This window comes from Thamnophis sirtalis, unplaced genomic scaffold (genome assembly GCF_051295495.1).
Source record: "Thamnophis sirtalis isolate CommonGarterSnake01/CBP01778 unplaced genomic scaffold, rThaSir2_p1.2 scaffold_2, whole genome shotgun sequence".
Taxonomy (NCBI): Eukaryota; Metazoa; Chordata; class Lepidosauria; order Squamata; family Natricidae; genus Thamnophis; species Thamnophis sirtalis.
In genome coordinates, this window is record NW_028261382.1 from 90830761 (window position 1) to 90849657 (window position 18897).

Sequence of the window (18897 nt, forward strand, 5' to 3'; positions counted from 1 at the left end):
CACCCTTACAACCATCACAGCCTCCCCATGATCACTTGCTTGAAATTCAAACCTTTGACAGCTGAATCATATGGATGACGGTTGCAGTTTCTGGTTCCACCACAAAACCGCGTTAGACTAAAGGGCGCTCGACGAAACCGCGTAGCTGACGTCATCACAGCGCGACAACAGCGCGGAGAAAAAAGCACGCTGTAAACGCTAAACCTAAAATTAACCCTTAAACCTAAACCTAACCCCCCCTAAACCTAATCCTAAACCTAACCCTAAACCTAACCCTTAACCTAACCCTAAACCTAACCCTTAACCTAACCCTAAACCTAACCCTAAACCTAACCCTTAACCTAACGCTAAACCTAACCCTAACCCTTAACCTAACCCTAAACCTAACCCTAACCCTTAACCTAACCCTAAACCTAACCCTAACCCTAACCCTAACCCTAACCCTAACCCTAACCCTAAACCTAACCCTTAACCTAACCCTAACCCTTAACCTAACCCTAAACCTAACCCTAACCCTAACCCTAACCCTAACCCTAACCCTAACCCTAACCCTAAACCTAACCCTTAACCTAACCCTAAACCTAACCCTTAACCTAACCCTAAACCTAACCCTTAACCTAACCCTAAACCTAACCCTTACCTTAACTTGAATCGGCTTGCTTTCAAAGCGCTATTTAAAACGCCCTTCTTTCTCCGCGCTCGCTGTTGTTGCCCTGCTGATGACGTCAGCGACGCGGTTTAATCGGGCGCCCTTTAGTCGAGCGCGGTTTTGTCGGGCCACGGCAGTTTCTTGAGATTCACTTAAAAACTTTCACTAATTCTGTTCTATCCTTTTTTAAAAAAAAGTTTTTTTTACTTTAATTTTTAGACAAACACAAACAAATGAAACAAACAACATAAAGCCATCTTTTGTTACAAACAGTGCGTCAGTTGGTTACAAGGCTTCTGTGCATCCCTTCCATAGTCATCACTAACAATTCATATAACATCACATATTATCAAATCAAATATATTTATATACATTACTGTTGTGGCCCAGCAGGAGCCATTGGAGCTGCCGATGGAGTCCGATAGCCTATGGGTTGGCTATGGAGGACATGGAGGACCCTGGGCAGGGTTCAGACTCCGAGCAGGGACCAGGGAGGCTGGTTGGCCACCAGGAGGCGCCTGAGGAATGGAGCAGTGGGGAAGATCAAAGGGAGTTTGTCCCTGATACCCGGCAATGAAGGGCGGAGAAATGGAGGCAGCAGTTACGGAGACAGACTCATAAGAGATAATCAGGCACAGGTGGTTGTGGCTTAGCTCCTCCCAAGAGAGTATATAAGAAGAGACTTTGGGAGGAGCCCTTTTGCAGGACACAACCGTTCATAACAAGCTGGAGAAGCTCTTGTTTGTATTGTATCTCTTGTCTGTGGGAGTCTGGGTTGCTGCCATCGTTTTGCCAGTGAGTTGTGTTGGGCTTTCAGCCAACAGGATTGTAAGTGCGGCAAACTACTAAGCCTGTGTCAGCATTAATCACCGGATGGAGGTCAGAACACATTACTATTATCATACCTCATATATTTGACTATTACCATTACTCTTCATTTTCCACAAGGCACAGTATATTAAGTGTTGGGATCATTTACACTTTAGCAGTTCAATACATCATCTCAAATATCTTCAGTAATAACATATTTTTATGTTATATTCTATATCATTCAATATTCTTACACTTACAACATTCTATGATAGCTTTCATTTTCATATTTTTTTCTCTAATCACGAATAAAATAAATCCCATATCCCATAAAATTGTTTTTATCTTCTCTAATTTCAAATGTCATTTCAGCACATTCCATTATTTTATAAATAACTTCCTCCTGCATTGGTATTTCCTCATTTCTCCAATTTTTAGCAAATACAATTCTAGCTGCTGTTAGCACATTTAATTTCTGTTCTATTCTTATCTGTTCTAGTCTAGTCTAGTCTAGTCTAGTCTAGTCTAGTCTAGTCTAGTCTAGTCTAGAGTAGAGTAGAGTAGAGTAGAGTAGAGTAGAGTAGAATAGAATAGAATAGAATAGAATAGAATAGAATAGAATAGAAGCTGGAAGGGACCTTGGAGGTCTTCTAGTCAAGCCCCCTGCTCAAGCAGGAGAACCTGTACCATTTCAGACAAGTGACTGTCCAGTCTCTTCTTAAAAACCTCCAGTGATGGAGCACCCATGATTTCTGGAGGCAAGCTGTTCCACTGGTTAATTGTCCTCACTCTCAGAAAGTTTCTTATTTATTTATTTATTTATTTATTTATTTATTTATTTATTTATTTATTTATTTATTTATTTATTAGACTTATATACCGCTTCATAGGGCTTTCAGCCGTCTCTAAGAGGTTTACAATTTTTTTTAACAAATTGAGTCAGCAACTTGCCCCCACAGTCCGGGTCCTCATTTCACCCACCTTGGAAAGATGGAAGGCTGAGTCGACCTTGAGACGGTGAGATTTGAACCGCTGAACTGCAGATCACAGTCAGCTAAAGTGGCCTGCAGTACTAGCACCCTAACCACTGCACCACCTCGGCTCTTCCAGGTTGCATCTCTCAATCCCAGGTCGCTTCTCCCAATATCAGTAGTTTAACAACTGCAATGATTCATTTTTCAACCGTGAAGGGAAAAGTCGTAAAATGGAGCAAAATTCTTAAAAATTCGTAAATCAAGGGCCACTCTCTATATCAGTGTTTCTCAACCTTGGCAACTTGAAGATGTCCGGACTTCAACTCCCAGAATTCCCCAGCCAGCGAATGCTGGCTGGGGAATTCTGGGAGTTGAAGTCCGGACATCTTCAAGTTGCCAAGGTTGAGAAACACTGCTCTATATTATTGATTGGATTAGCTAGTTTCTACTTTCCACCAGGATTTTTTTATCAAGCTACAGTGACCTAACCATAACACTAAACCAAAATAGCTTGAATTCAGCTAATTATTCCATAAACAATAATTAAACAAACTGTAGTTTAGAATGATATGTGGCCCAGTCGTGGCATACTTCTATATTTAATTTAACGGAGCCTAGCTTCCTAGCCCCTGGCCTCCTTCACAAATAGTATACTTTTTATAGGCTGTTTATTCACTTTCTTAATTTAGCATGAGGTGTGAATTCATACATTGTGGCTTAGAACGAAGTGCAAACCACACCACTCTTGTTCATAGAAGTGTTTTACAAATCTTAGCTTATAGGTTATGTAGCATGACATATATACATTTTAAAAACACTAATTTTGGATGCAACTGGGTTGGTACCTTTTGTTACAAAGAGTAAACTTTTCTAGGAGGTGTAAGTTTAACACTTGTCAATGGTTTCTGAATGCTGCCGGCAGACGAAGGTTTACTATGATAATAGTTCTTGAACTGCAATGGAAAATCAGGAGTACTCCAAGGTCGTAAGAGAAAGTGATAACCCTGAAAAGAAAGACAGAAAGTTTGCGCACAGGTAGTCTTCAACTTACGACCACAACTGAGTCCAACATTTCTGTTGCTAAGTGAGACATTTGTTAAGTGCCCCATTTCAAGACCTTTCTTGCCACCGTTGTTAAATGAATCATGGCAGTAGTTCAGTTAGTAACACGGTCAGTGAATCTGGCTTCCCCACTGACTTTCCTTTGTCAAAAGGTCACCAAGGGGGATCACTGACCCCGGAATCACAGGTGAAATCCAGCAGGTTCTGACAGGTTCTGGAGAACCGGTAGCAGAAATTTTGAGTAGTTCAGAGAACCGGTAGCAGAAATTTTGAGTAGTTCAGAGAATCGGTAGTGGAAATTTTAAGTAGTTTGGAGAATCGGTAATAGAAATTTTGAGTACTTCAGAGAACCGGTAGCGGAAATTTTGAGTAGTTCGGAGAATCGGTAGTGGAAATTTTGGGTAGTTTGGAGAATCGGTAGTAGAAATTTTGAGTAGTTCGGAGAATTGGTAATGGAAATTTTGAGTAGTTCAGAGAACCGGTAGCAGAAATTTTGAGTAGTTTGGAGAACCGGTAGAAGAAATTTTGAGTAGTTCAGAGAATCAGTAGCAGAAATTTTGAGTAGTTCGAAGAATCGGTAATGGAAATTTTGAGTAGTTTGGAGAATCGGTAGTGGAAATTTTGAGTAGTTTGGAGAATTGGTAGCGGAAATTTTCGGTAGTTCAGAGAACCGGTAGCGGAAATTTTGAGTAGTTCAGAGAACCGGTAGCAGAAATTTTGAGTAGTTTAGAGAATCGGTAGTGGAAATTTTGAGTAGTTTGGAGAACTGGCAAATGCCACCTCTGGCTGGCCCCAGGCGTGGGGAGGGAATGGAGATTTTGAAATATCCTTCCCCTGCCACGCCCAACAAGCCACACCCACAGAAACGATAGTAAAAAAAATTGAATTTCACCACTGCCCAGGACACTCCATCTGTCATAAAAGTGAGTCAGTTGTCAAGCCCGCCCCCAACATAAATCACATGACCATGGGGATAATGCAATGCGTGTCATGCGTGTGAAAAAGGATCACAAGTCACTTTTTTCACTGCCGTTGTAACTTTGAACGGTCACTTAATGAACTGTTGTAAGTCGAGAACTACCTGTATTCCCATTTTTATGATGCAGTAAGCCACCCAGAGTCACTTGACAGTGAGATAAATGACGTATAAATTTACGAAAGAAGTAATAGTTGGTAATCCTCCTACTTCAAGCAAAAGATTATTAATGGCAGGCAAACCGATTTTCGCACCAGTTGAAGAGTGGGTGTTTTGGGGACTTGGGCAAGATTCACTCTCAAAACATTTTTTTTTTATGAATGTGTATTAGGCCTGTTGTGGCCCACCAGTGGCCAGCGGAGCTGGCGGCAGATTCAGACAATGAGGAGCTTGGGGAGGAACATGGGCCAGTCCTGGAGTCTGGGGAAGGCTCGGATGAGGGCTCTGTGTCGGAGGCAGGAAGGGGCCAGAGCCATATGCCAGTTATTAGCTGCCTTCAGAGTCAGACATCAGTGAGGCAGAAGAACAGCTGGAGCCTGTTCCCAGTGTGCCCATAGGCAGAGCTGTCAAGAGAATGGAACAATTAAGGAACAGGAGTGGACTCGGGAGTAAGGGCACAAGTGAATGGCCCCTCCCAGAGGAAATAAAAGAGGAGTAGAGTTTACAGGAGACAATTTGCAGGAGTTCGCTTGATTGGTTCGTGACTCTCCGAGACTCCTTGCCAAGTTTTGCAGAGATCGGCCTGGCAGCTCTCCAAGCCAGATAAGGTCTGTGACTGTAAATCCTCCTTTGAAAAACTTTGCTGGCTGTGAATGAGCAGAATTCACAGTAAATTAATAAAAATGTGGTTTTTTGTCGGGACAAGGAGTTTATTTCATGCTCTTGGGAAGCCTCGGTCAGAACAAGGCCAACCACTCCTTATCTTCCTATTTAGAAATGTTTGCCATCTCTCCAAGTGTTTGTGGTTATGCTGATTCAATATGAATTTCACCAAAATATAACCCCAAAGGTTTTTCTAATGAGGCTTTCGGTAGTTTTTGATACATTCAGCTTGCTGCCTGGACTTATCCTGCAATCTCTTGGCTTCTGCTGAATTGCAGCCGAGAAGTGCTTGTCATCGTGGCTGAAAATAAAGATTAAAACGACAGCATTTAGATCGCGGGTTTTAAAAATACACCTCTGTGGTAGCTGGGTGTAAAATAAGGCACCGCGTGGTACTTTATGCTGATCATGTGCGCTTGTATTTATCCATGGGGAGATTCATCTGTGCACCTAATTAGAGATTTATGCGGAGTGATGTTCTGCGCAGATCTGATGGAAAGGAAGCCCCACTGAGATCAAACTGTCGAATGTGTTCGGCACATCACACTCCCGAGACGGAAACCTTTGGGGAGAACCCACTTTGCCGAGTGAGATGACAAGCAGCCGAGATCTGCTTTTTCCCGTAAAGTTACCCTGTTCTGTAACTTCAAAGAACTCCCAACCACGAGAAAACGTCAGGACGATTTTCTTAATTCTGATTTGGTTCCCTTCTCTCCTTGGCACGGCAGGAATTCCACTCCTGTCTACAGCAGCCTTCTGATTTTTAAAAAAAGCATTTTTTTTAAAAAGCAGGCTTGACTAAATACACAGAACAGCCGAGCGGTAAAGTACTGTAATCTGAATATAATAATAAATGAAAACCCCCTAGTGAGACCTAAAGCTGGGATTTGTAAAGCCCCCTTAAGCTATTCCGAAGGACATCTCTCCTTGGCTTTCTGGGGCACGTCTACATCTCACGCAACTCTGCTTTGAAGGTGCAAGAAAGCCTTCTTAAATCAAGGTTGGCTGTTTAGGAGGTCAGATATTGAAAAAGGGGGGAAAAAAACCCAATCCTTGACAGCTTGATTGAGTGTTTGTGGAGTGGGTCATTCCATTGGTATCCATTTGTGTAATACTTCATCCCTGGAAGTTTTCAAGAAGAGACTGGGCTGCCATCTGTCAGAAATGGTGTAGGGTCTCCTGTTTGTGTGTGTGGGGGGTTGGACTAGAGGGCCTGCAACAGAGGTGGGTTCCTACCAATTCGCACCTATTCGGTAGAACCGGTTAGTCAAATCTACCGAACCGGTTAGAAGAGGTTCCACCAGTGGACCCGGAAAGCAGGACACACCTACAGAAGAGGTTCCAAAATTTTTTGAAACCCACCACTGGTCCTTGGATATGATTATTCTACACTACCATGCTCATATTTATAAAACTCAGTGCCTCTGTGAAAGGTAAGGATGACTACTGCGTTTGTGGTGCAATCAGAACATTGCATGTGTTGAAGTTGTTTTAACACAAACCAAAGATGCCTTTTAAAAAACAAGTTTACATCATATTCTTATGCATGCCAGTGCTGTGTGGGAGGTAATTTAAGGTGGTTCTGACAAGTGTCGTCGGCACCTTCATATCCGGTCACATGGGTGGCAAGCCACTCCCATCTGGTCACATGGGCGGCAAGCCACTCCCACAAAGGAGGCCACACCCACAGAGTAGGTTCGAACAATTTTTGAAACCCACCACTGGCCTGCAAGGTACCTTCTGACTCTCTTCATTTGAATCTATAGCTACAGCAATAGCAGTTAGACATATACCGCTTCATAGGGCTTTCAGCCCTCTCTAAGCAGTTTACAGAGTCAGCATATTGCCCCCACAGTCTGGGTCCTCATTTCACCCACCTCGGAAGGATGGAAGGCTGAGTCAACCTTGAGTCAGTGAGATTAGAACCGCTGAACTGCAGATAACAGTCAGCTGAAGTGGCCTGCAGTACTGCACCCTAACCACTGTGCCACCTCGGCTCAAATCTGAACATACGGTAAGTGGGGTGTGCAATACGAACGAAGGCTTGAAGCCTCCTGTTGAAACTTGTCCATCATCTTCCAGGACCAACGTCTACGGAGATTTCAAGGAGCATGGCGTCACAGTTATACAGGAATGGGCACAATGATTCCTTTGAGCTTTTGAACGCATTGTTGATTCACTCACATTTTCATTCACTCACCATGCTGATTAATCAATCTACTCCCCCCCACCCACTGCCCCGCCTTGCAACCTGGCTTCTGAACCAGAAGTCAAAATATTTAGCTGCTGAGAAGGTTTTTAATTAGCTAACCGAACCGATTAATCAATCCACCCACCTTGCAACCCTGTTTGAGAGCTAGAAGTCAAAATATTCGCCTGTATTGTCTGCGGAATAGGAAGCAACGGGTGTGAATGGTTTCCAGCTCTGCCCACGTTCCTGGAGTGTTTTTCTCCCCGCAAAAGGTCAGGTGCAAATAGCTGCACCACCATCTATACTACATACATGCATAGAGCATAGGAAAAATGAACGGGAAGAAAAATATGCTTTCTAAAAGATATAAATGTATGTGTATGCAGGGGTGAAATGTTACCGGTTCAGACCGGTTCACCTGAACCAGTAGTAAAAGAATGCTACCGGTTCATCCGAACCAGTAGTAAAATAATGCTACCGGTTCACCTGAACCGGTAGTAAAAAATGCTACTGGTTCACCCGAACCGGTAGTAAAAAAAATGCTACTGGTTCAGGTGAACTAGTAGTAAAAAATGCTACAGGTTTGAGTAAACTAGTAGTAAAAAAAATGCTACCGATTCACCCGAACCGGTAGTTTAAAAATGCTACTGGTTCACTCAAGCCAGAAGTAAAAAATTGCTACCGGTTCACCCGAACCAGTAGTTAAAAAAAATGCTACCGGCTGAACTAGTAGTAAAAAATGCGACAGGTTTGGGCGAACTAGTAGTAAAAAAATGCTACAGGTTCACCCGAACCGGTAGTTAAAAAATGATACTTGTTCACCCGAACCAGTAGTAAAAGAATGATACTGGTTCATCCGAACCAATAGTAAAAAAATGCTACCAGTTCACCCAAACCAGTAGTAAAAAAATGCCACTGGTTCACCCGAACCAGTAGTAAAAAATGCTACTGGTTTGGGCAAACTAGTAGTTCTGATGATCAGCTGGGTGACAATCAGCTGTGCCGCATGATAAATTGCGCGGCACAGCTGATTGCTGATTGCTGATCATTGGAACTACCGATTTGCCCAAAGTGGTAGTATTTTTTTACTACCGGTACGGGCAAACGGCGTGCATGCAAAGCAAACAGGTAGCAGACTTCAGAGCATTTCACCCCTGTGTGTGTGTGTGTGTGTGTGTGTGTGTGTGTGTGTGTGTGTATGCATGTTTGTGTGTGTGCGTCTTATTTTCTTTTGACCCCCCCCCCAAATAAATGCTTGGCCTTATTTTCAGGGAGGTCTTATTATTTTTGAGGTGCAGGAGACGGCGAGCGTGGTCACCTCCTGGCTGCTGCTGTGTTGCGCATCCCTGGGCCTGCCACACATTTTGCTGTGGCCATTAGCGTGGCAGAAGGGGCGTGGTGACTAGGGTTGCGGGAGTGGCCATTAGGTAAGGGTGTGTGGGGTACATGGGGCATGTTCCCTGCTCACTTTCCCCTCCTCCGGTCTCGCCTCTTCACCTCTTATTGTTTGCATGGCAAGCAATCAGAGGAAATGGACCGGCTGTGCATGCGGTTAAATATTTTTGGGGAGGTCCCCCCCCCTCTCTCTCCCTCCCTCCCTCCCTCCCTCTCTCTCTCTGTCATTTATAAACATATAGAATAAAAATTACTCTTTCATCTAGTTCATTTTGCCAATGCTATATACATGTATGTAGTATGTATATACTACATGCATGTATTGTATAGCTGATAAAGGAGGAGAGCCTGTGGCTTAATGGCTAATACAACTGCCTAATATGTATTACAGCCCAGGTTCAAATCCCAGCAAGGGTCTGGCTAGCTGATGAGAGCTAAATAGCTTGAAATAGATCTATACTAGTCTCCCTTTATTTATTTATCAGCACAAATGCAACACACACACACAGACACACATGTGTTGTATTTGTGCTGAAAAATAAATAAAGGGAGACTAGTATAGATCTATTTCAAACTATTTACCTCTCATCAGCTAGCCATACCCTTACTGGGATTCGAACCTGTGCTGTATTGCATCTTAGGCAGATGTATTAACCACTGAATATGTATTAACCAATATATCTATATCTATATCTATATCTATATCTATATCTATATCTATATCTATATCTATATCTATATCTATATCTATATCTATATCTATCTATCTATCTATCTATCTATCTATCTATCTATCTATCTATCTATCTATCTTCAGAAATACTTTGGTTTAAGCAAGGTAAGACTTTTGAGTGAATTAGCTGAGGACTATTAAACCAGACATTCAGCCGTAACTGCCTTAATGATGTTTTCTGATTGATAATGCTAATATAATTAATATTCCTTGCCAAGAGGAAAGATAAGTACTTGAATGAAAATTTGAGGCTGATCTAGGAGAAAAGCTTCATTTGCTTTTATGGCCCTTGTCCTAATGTTCTTTGGGGAGGGGGAAAAAAAAGAAGGAAGGTTGAGCTATCGTCCAAATGAACTTCCCACTGCAGAGAGCATCACAAGAGACTAGCGAGCTTACTAACTCTGCCGTGGAAGGTTTACAATCAGCTCTTCTAACGGAGGAATTATTATCAAACGTTTGGCTTGATGGGTGCTTTTGAAAGCTGTTTGTCTATTTTAAAAATGTATTTAGCTGCCTACTCGCTCACGGCAACTTACAGAAAATACACAAACAGTGTGGAAGAAATAAAAATAATAATTAATAATAAAACAGTAACCCTTCCTCCCAGAGGCGAAATTCGGCAAGTTCTTACAGGTCCTGGAGAACCGGTAGCAGAAATCTGGAGTAGTTTGGAGAACCGGTGGTCGTAAAATGAGGAACTACCTGTAATGAGTTCCTGGTTTCACATCCCCGTCTCTAACCTGATGGAACAGCGGGTTCCCCTTCTTCAAAGAAGGGAGGAAGGCATTCCAAGCAGTGCGGCTTCTGAATTGGGTATTATTTCCATGGGTAACAGTCATGGCTGGAGTTAGGTAACAGACGAGACAATTCTGAATGGTGAAAGTCTCACCATACACGGGGCAGCTGCCTCAGTTCTGGTCTAGGATTATCATCCTAAAAAATGACTCCTTTCCACCTTGAACTGAATATGCTTAAGTCAGCCCAAAAAGTGTAGCCATGGAAAATACAAAAGAGATGAGTGCTGTAGTGTGCATTGATCTGAACTGAGATGATGCTTTTTCTGTTTCAAAAGTCCTACTATGTGATAAGATAGAAAAATGTGGGCTGGACCAGCGGTCACCAACCGGTGGTCCACGAGACGTTTTGGTAGTCTGCAGAAAAAATTATTTGAAAGGATAATAAGAACAATCAATCAATGGAACAACTTGCCTCCAGAAGTTATGGGTGCTTCACAGGGGTGGGTTCCTGCCGGTTCTAACCTTTTCTATAGAAGAGGTTCCACAAATCTACAGTGCCGTTTAGAACCGATTCCAGCTCCCTCGCTCTGCCCATCCATACAGCATCAAGATGAAGAGCGAGAGGAGGAATTCTGGGAGTTGAAGTCCACAAGTCTTAAAGCTGTCAAGTTTGAACACCCCTGGTTTTTTTTCAAAAGGGTTAGTGGTGCAAGGGTCTTGTAACTTGACAGCTTTAAGACTTGCGTGCTTCAAATGCCAGAGTTTCTGAGCCAGTGGTGGGTTTCAAAAATTGTTTGAACCTACTCTGTGGGTGTGGCCTCCTTTGTGGGAGTGTCTTGCCACCCATGTGACCGGATATGAAGATGCCGACGACACTTGTCAGAACCACCTTAAATTACCTCCCACACAGCACTGGCATGCATAAGAATATGATGTAAACTTGTTTTTTAAAAGGCATCTTTGGTTTGTGTTAAAACAACTTCAACACACACAATGTTCTGATTGCACCACAAACGCAGTAGTCATCCTTACCTTTCACAGAGGCATTTATAAATATGAGCATGATAGTGTAGAATAATCATATCCAAGGACCAGTGGTGGGTTTCAAAAATTTTTGGAACCTCTTCTGTAGGTGTGGCCTGCTTTCCGGGTCCACTGGTGGAACCTCTTCTAACCAGTTCGGTAGATTTGACAAACCGGTTCTACCGAATAGGTGCGAACTGGTAGGAACCCACCTCTGTTCTGAGCCAACATTTTGGTCTCTAAGCAAGAACTTTGTTAAGTGAGTTTCACCACATTTTACAAGTTGGCCATGCCCACCCAGTCACATGTCCACCAAGCCACTCCCACAAAGTAAGCCACACCTACAGAAGAGGTTCTAAAAAAAAATTTGAAATCCATCACTGGTGCTTCATCACTGGAGATGTTTAAGAAGAGATTTGGACAACCTGTTTGTCTGAAATGGGGTTAAACCCCAATGTCCCTTCCAACTTTTGTTACTCTGCTAAAATACCTTGTGTTAAGAGCAGCAATATGGACACAGAGTAGAAATAAACAGATAAATAAGAGGGAAGGAGAGCAATTAAAAACAAATTGCATCAGCGTCCCTTAAAACCTGGTAAATGAGACGTGTCTTTGGGTATTTTTTTTTCCCAAAGCAGAGAGAATTAAATGGATGCTCCTTCAAGGGGAAGATAACCAGACAGAAACAATAAGAAAATGACAAACAAGTGATGAATGGTACAGTTTTAAAGCTCATCCTCCAGAACTTCCTTCACCCAAATCACAATTACGCACAGTACATTAACAGCCCCAGTGAGCAGTTATTAAATGAAGAATTTGTAGAACCAAAGACCGCATTAGTTGCGAGAAACGTTTTCCAATCATTTAAATGCAAGGCCTGGATCCTGGTAAGCCAGAGACTGTGATTGGACGGCATGTAAGACAAATTTAAAAAGAGAATTTAATTTGCATATCAAAAGGGTTTGCGAAGTATTTTTCTTTAGATGCTTGATTTCTGTTCAGTTTTCTTTCACTAATCAAGGAAGGGAGCACCATTCGGCTTGACACATTTAGCTGCTGATACACACTGAAGAAGAATTTATTGGATGCTAGTAAATAATTCTGCTTATCTCCTCCTAGGAAAGGAAAATGATCCTTTCTCCTGACAGGCATACATATCTCCAAAGCTAGTATGCAACTTTGAATGGATATTTCTCAGTGCAAATTTCATACTATATTCAGGATTTTTTTTAAAAAAAAAACACTAGCTGATAACCCAGCGCTGCCTGGATATTTATTTATCCCAACCCTCCTTCCATGAACGTGGCCGCAATTTCTAATGTTGGATTTTTCCCCTTACCAGAAGGAGCCCCTTATGGTGGATTGTGAAGCAGTTACCAGGGCAACTCCACAGCGCTGTACAGAGAAGTTATTTGAAGGCAGTACGGTAGAAGCCATTGTACAGCACAACAGGCTGTATCTTAACAGAACACCACCACCCCCGAGGGGTGTTAGGGGTGTCTTACCCCCCAGAGTATTTGTTTCCAGATGGTAAGTCAACTGTGCACAAGTTTGGTTGAAATTGTTCAAGGGAATCCAGAGTTATGCTGAAACGCACACACACACATGCATACACAAACACACACACACAAACACAAACACAGAGCCGACAGATAAATAGATAGATGATAGATGGATGGATGGATGGATGGATGGATGGATGGATGGATGGATGGATGGATAGAGAGATAGATGATAGATAGATAGATAGATAGATAGATAGATAGATAGATAGATAGATAGATAGATATTGCACACTTCATGTTCGGAGCCCTTAATTGCTTAATTAAAGGTATCCTCAAGTTTTAAACACCGCAAGTACCTTAGATATCAAATTTAATCAATCTATGAACTTTTATTTTTATATGCCAGTTACAATGTGTGAAACATTAGAATTTATAGGGGACAAAATGCAACCATTCTTTTCACTTTAAACTCTGCCAATGCCATCGCCATCAATTTCCCCACCTAGCAAATAATATGCATCAACCCACCTGCCTGCTCAGTTTTAGAGTTTGGGTAGCGCAGAAAGATTTCAACAGTGCTCATACTATACAATATGAAAACAGTCTCCCCCCCCACACCGCCCAAAAAATTGTACTTGCAGCGTTTTATCCGTTTGGTTTTGTCGTAGCAATTTCCAGAAAAAGAATGGTTGGTTTTGTGTTTTTATGTAAATCACACACACAATCAAACTTCAAAGCTTTCATTCAGCTGGAAAGCAGCATGAGAGAATCAAAGCTGGAGATTGTATTCCACATAAGAAAAGTATTCAGTTTCTGGATTCATACAGTGGGCGAAGCCATGGATAGTTTTCATTATGGTTTGCGGGATAAGGTTACATCAGACATTAAACTTCTGCTGGCTTCACCCGTTGCACCAAGTTCGAGTGAAAGAAGAGATCGCAATGTGGCTGGAAGAGATCCGGAAACGCAGCCACTTAGGCTTGCTGAGCAGAAACGTAGAAAGTGTAACATGAATTCCGTTTTATGTACAAGTTAAATGAAACAGAACAGTGCTCTTTATTACCACATCGAGAGCAAACTCTCACACCAACAGAACTTAGGACAGTAATGAGAAATTTGCAGGGAAGAGGTTGAAGGGAGTGCAGAATCATTGCAGCTACTCCGAAAGGTAAGGTGTTGAAAGGAATTTAATGAAGCCATGTTTTAGTGAGCTATTACACGGAATGCTGGCCATCTCTCTAAAAGTAAAACAGCTAGACTTGTTTTCTTTTGTAAAGGAAAAACTGGAAAGGCAGAGGTTTTGCCACATAGGCCATTGTTTTTCAACATCGAAGATGTGTGTGTGTGTGTGTGTGTGTGTGATTTTTGCTGATAAAGAAATGGAGAGTAGTATAGATCTATTTCAGGCTATTTAGCTCTCATCAGCTAGCCACTTGGGCTAGCTTGCATACTAGGCAGTTGTATTAACCTCTAAGCCACAAGTTCTCCTCCCTTTATCGGCGGTGCCTTCCAATTGACATTTTTGTAGCCCTCGACTTGCAAACATTTGTTTAGTGAGCGTTTGAAGTTACAACCGCACCAGGGCTGGGTTTCGACCGGTTCGCACCGGTCCCTGCGATCCGGTTGGTCGCCGAACCCGGAAGTAAGTAACTTCCGGGAACGGCGAAGCCCCCCCTGCGCGAGCCCGCACACCCGCGCCCGCTCCTTACCCGGTTTTTTTGAATTTCGCGCTTTCCACGCATGCGCAGAACGCCTGCGTGATCCTCCAGGAGCAGCTGGAGCATCGCGCAGACGCTAGTATGTGGCAAAACGATGGTAAAACGGGGCAAAACCCATTTAACAACTGCCTCGCTCCGCAATGGAATTGCAGCACGGCCCTCAGGACATGATAGGATTAGATAGATAGATAGATAGATAGATAGATAGATAGATAGATAGATAGATAGATAAGTTTATTTATAGGCCGCCCTTTTCCCTGAGGAGACTCAGGGCGGCTTACAACTTATGGGGAAGCCCTCTACCCATCTCACCACATGGCACCTGGGAAGATTACATCACCCAGCAAGGCTCAACCAAGCCTGGGAGACTGACAACCTACAAAGTTAGCTAAGATCCCCGCTCCCTGGGAGTCTGACCACCAATCAGAATACATTTCTTACACAGGAACAGCAAGCTATAGCAATAGCAATAGCAGTTAGACTTATATACCGCTTCATAGGGCTTTCAGCCCTCTCTAAGCGGTTTACAGAGTCAGCATATTGCCCCCAACAACAATCCAGGTCCTCATTTTACCCACCTCAGAAGGATGGAAGGCTGAGTCAACCCTGAGCCGGTGAGATTTGAACCGCCGAACTGCAGTCAGCTGAAGTAGCCTGCAGTGCTGCATTTAACCACTGCGCCACCTCGGCTCTAAGGCGGGGCCCAAGAGAGAGTATAAAACTCAGGCGCTCCCAGCATCTTTCCCCTTTTCCTTTAAGATCTTCAAGGCATGTGATCCCCCTTTCCCCCAGGACCTCAAACCACCATTAAAACCATCCTTCCAAGCAACCGCCGTGTTTCCAGTGTCTTTCTCTCCACTTGGAACCGAACCCAGAAGGACATTTCTTCCAACACTCAGAGATGGATCTCCTTGGGGAAGGTACAGTCAGAGGCAGCAAGAACCTTTCAGTTACATCACTACAATAAATCCATTTCCCCCCGCAAAGTTTCATTGTCTTGTTTTCATTGTTCATTTTGGTGTTTGGATTTTTAAGGGAGGTGTATGCACGTTAAGGTTTCAGGAACGGGATGTGTTCTTGCTCAAGACCAAGGGTTTCCAACCTTGGCAGCTTGAAGACCTGTGGCCTTCACCTCCACAAGTGGAATTCTAGGAGTTGAAGTCCACAAGTCTGAAAGTTGGAAGGGTGGTGGACATCCTTGCTCTAGTCCCAAACCGGACATCGGTGTTTGCTTAAAACTTTATTTTTCTAGACTGGAGAATTGATTTCCTTCCTGTGCTTTTCCCCGGCTGCCTTTCCTTTGTCTCTTGTCTAAGCGCCAGTCTCTTTCCTCTCTCCCTCCCTTCTCTTTGCTTCTACAGCATTTATTTGAGCTACTGCAGACAATTTTTACCCTGAAATAAACCTCCTCTTTTGGCGTGCTGATATCATTCCTCCTTTCTATCCTATTTGTATAGGAGTGGGTAGGTGGGAGAGGGGAAATTAAATGTGCCGTTTAGCTCCCCCCCCTCCCGCTCTCCTGAAATGGCTCAGTGCGGGGAGGAATTAGGGACCTTTCATTGAACTGCCAGCAGGAGCCAGCTCAGTGATAAGAATTGCAGAAAAAAATTAGCACTACCCTCATTATGAAACACAGGCATCGTTATGCAGGCAGAGACAGAAACAATCTGGATTTATTTATTTTTTATTAAGAAAGATTTCTTATAGCTGAGATCAACCTCTTCCCATATGGTCCTGCAAATGGGCAATGAAGCTTCTGGTAGGGAGGCTTGGCCAAGGGCCAATTATTATTCCTCCTCCTCCTCCTCCTCCTCCTTTTGAGCATTCCTGAAAGCAAAAGCCGGCAAAGATGGTTGAGCAGCACAGCCGCCCACGAAGCAGCATGGCTATTCTCACCACCGCAAGAACCGTACAATTCTGAATTACGGGATCCAGATTTAAAAGTTAGGAAGTCTTTTATGTTTCACATCTTAATTGGTTGTGTGTGTGTGTGTGTGTGTGTGTGTATACACATACATACATACATACATACATACATACATACATATATATTTATATATATATTAGATTTTTACAACCCCTGGTAAGCCCCAATTATGGGAGGAAGCTAACTGCTTCCATCATCTGTCAATCAGCTCATCACAAGAGTCCATCACGACACCTTTCACCCTGGCTTCGCTGATAACAGATAAGAGCCTGTGGCCTAATGGCTAAGATGTCTGCCTAGTATGTAATATAGCCCAGGTTCAAATCCCAGTAAGGGTATGGCTAGCTGATGAGAGCTAAATAGCTTGAAATAGATCTATACTAGTCTCCCTTTATTTATATATATATATATGTGTGTGTGTGTGTGTGTGTGTGTGTGTGTGTGTGTGTTATATTTGTGCTGATAAATAAATAAAGGGAGACTAGTATAGATCTATTTCAAGCTATTTAGCTCTCATCAGCTAGCCAGACCCTTACTGGGAATCGAGCCTATATAGATACATCTGTATATATAAAGATGTATCAGAGTAGTTGCAGTGGGCTTATTCCTAGCAAAATATCCTTAGGCATCTCTCAGGTAACTTGAATTAGCACCGATGATCCCAAAGGTGTTTTTTTTCAAGAGGCTACTGGACTTTCTGGGGTTTTTTTTAAAGACGTTTCGCTTCTCATCCAAGAAGCTTCTTCAGCTCTGACTGGATGGTGGGGAACTGAAGGATTTATACTCCTTGCAGACCGCTGGTCATTTGCATCCTTTTACAGGGTCCTTGAAGCACTCGGAGGTTTATCTGTGTCCTCAGGGTCATCTCAGTAGTGCAAACTGGTGTAGAGCTTTCTTGGAACCAAGAAGGAACTTTCAATGCTAAACAGATTCAAATGGACCAGCCGTCTGCAAGGAGTGTAAATCCTTCCATTCCCTTCCATCCAGTCAGAGCTGAAGAAGCTTCTTGGATGAGAAGAGAAACATCTTCAAAGAAAAAAACAACAGGAAGTTCAGTTGCCTCTTGAAAAAAATGCAGCTTTGGAAATTTCACTCTGGGATGCAAAAGAAAGAATTAAAAAAAAGGAACCAGGAGCACCACTCGGGTGACCCTGAGGACACAGAGAAACCTCCAAGTGCTTCAATGACCCTCTAATGTTGTAATATAGTTGCAGAGCCATGCTGAATCACACAGGAGAAAACAAACTCCTAGAACGCCATAACATCCTGATAGTGCATAACATAACATTCTGAGATGTGCCCTACCATTGACGTCCAGGATTTAACCATATATAGACTGAGCAGTAGATTAGAAATTGTACTTTTACAGGCTGTTTTTACTCACATGCTATTGCTCCTCCTGCCTTTGTCCTATCTCAATAAAAGGGGCTACCAGACCCCCAATCTGGGTCGCTCCATCTCGAGAAAATTTGTGTCCTGTCTTTTCTCAACATTGGCCTCATGGGCGAACCACGGGAACTTTACACTCTAAAAGGATGTGAATGGCCAGCTGTCTTCAAGGAATATAAATCCTTCCACTCCCCACCACCCAGTCAAGAGCTGAAGAAGCTTCTTGGATGAGAAGTGAAACGTCTTCGAAGGAAAAAAACAAGAAAGTCCAGTTGCCTCTTGCAAAAAGCACCTTTGGGACAACCGTGACCGGATGGCTGGGAATCTCCATAGACATTTAGCACCGATGATGTTACCTAGTTGGGATAATGAAACGTCTGCAAGAAAGCAGCCAAGCTCAGAGAGCACTAAGAACATATCGGGTGCTGCGAGTGAATAATTGCAGGAAATGGAAGAGCGTTTAAAAAGCATGCAATGTGGGTTAGCCTCTTCCCCCAGTGATGGAAATAAAATCCGGACGAGCAACAGAGGACGCCAAAGAGCGATTTCCGTATCTCTTTACAGCCACCTAGCGGCATTCTGAAATTTTGCAGCCCAGCTCGGGGTCGCCCCACCCAAAAGAGACTTTGCGACGGAGGCATCCGCGCTAGGCATGGTGGGAGCTGTAGTCCAATACGTCTGGCGGACATCAGATCGAAGCGCGCATCCTTGACGGTCTCCCCTATTGCCGACAGGGGTCGCTATATTATTTCACGTCTTTTCAGCCTACCAGAAGAGGACGCTCGGGATTGGTGGATGACGCCAGTGCAATGCAGCAACGGGATGAGAGCTGTGCTATGATTGGTCGAATTTGGTCCTCGAGCAACGGAGGCCCAAATCCAAGGCGTGTGCCTTCCCTCCGCCCCCTATTTTTTCCCCTTCTAAAATCTCTGCTGAACGCTGTTAATGTGGCTTGCTTGGAAATATTTTTGGAACCTCTCCTTTAG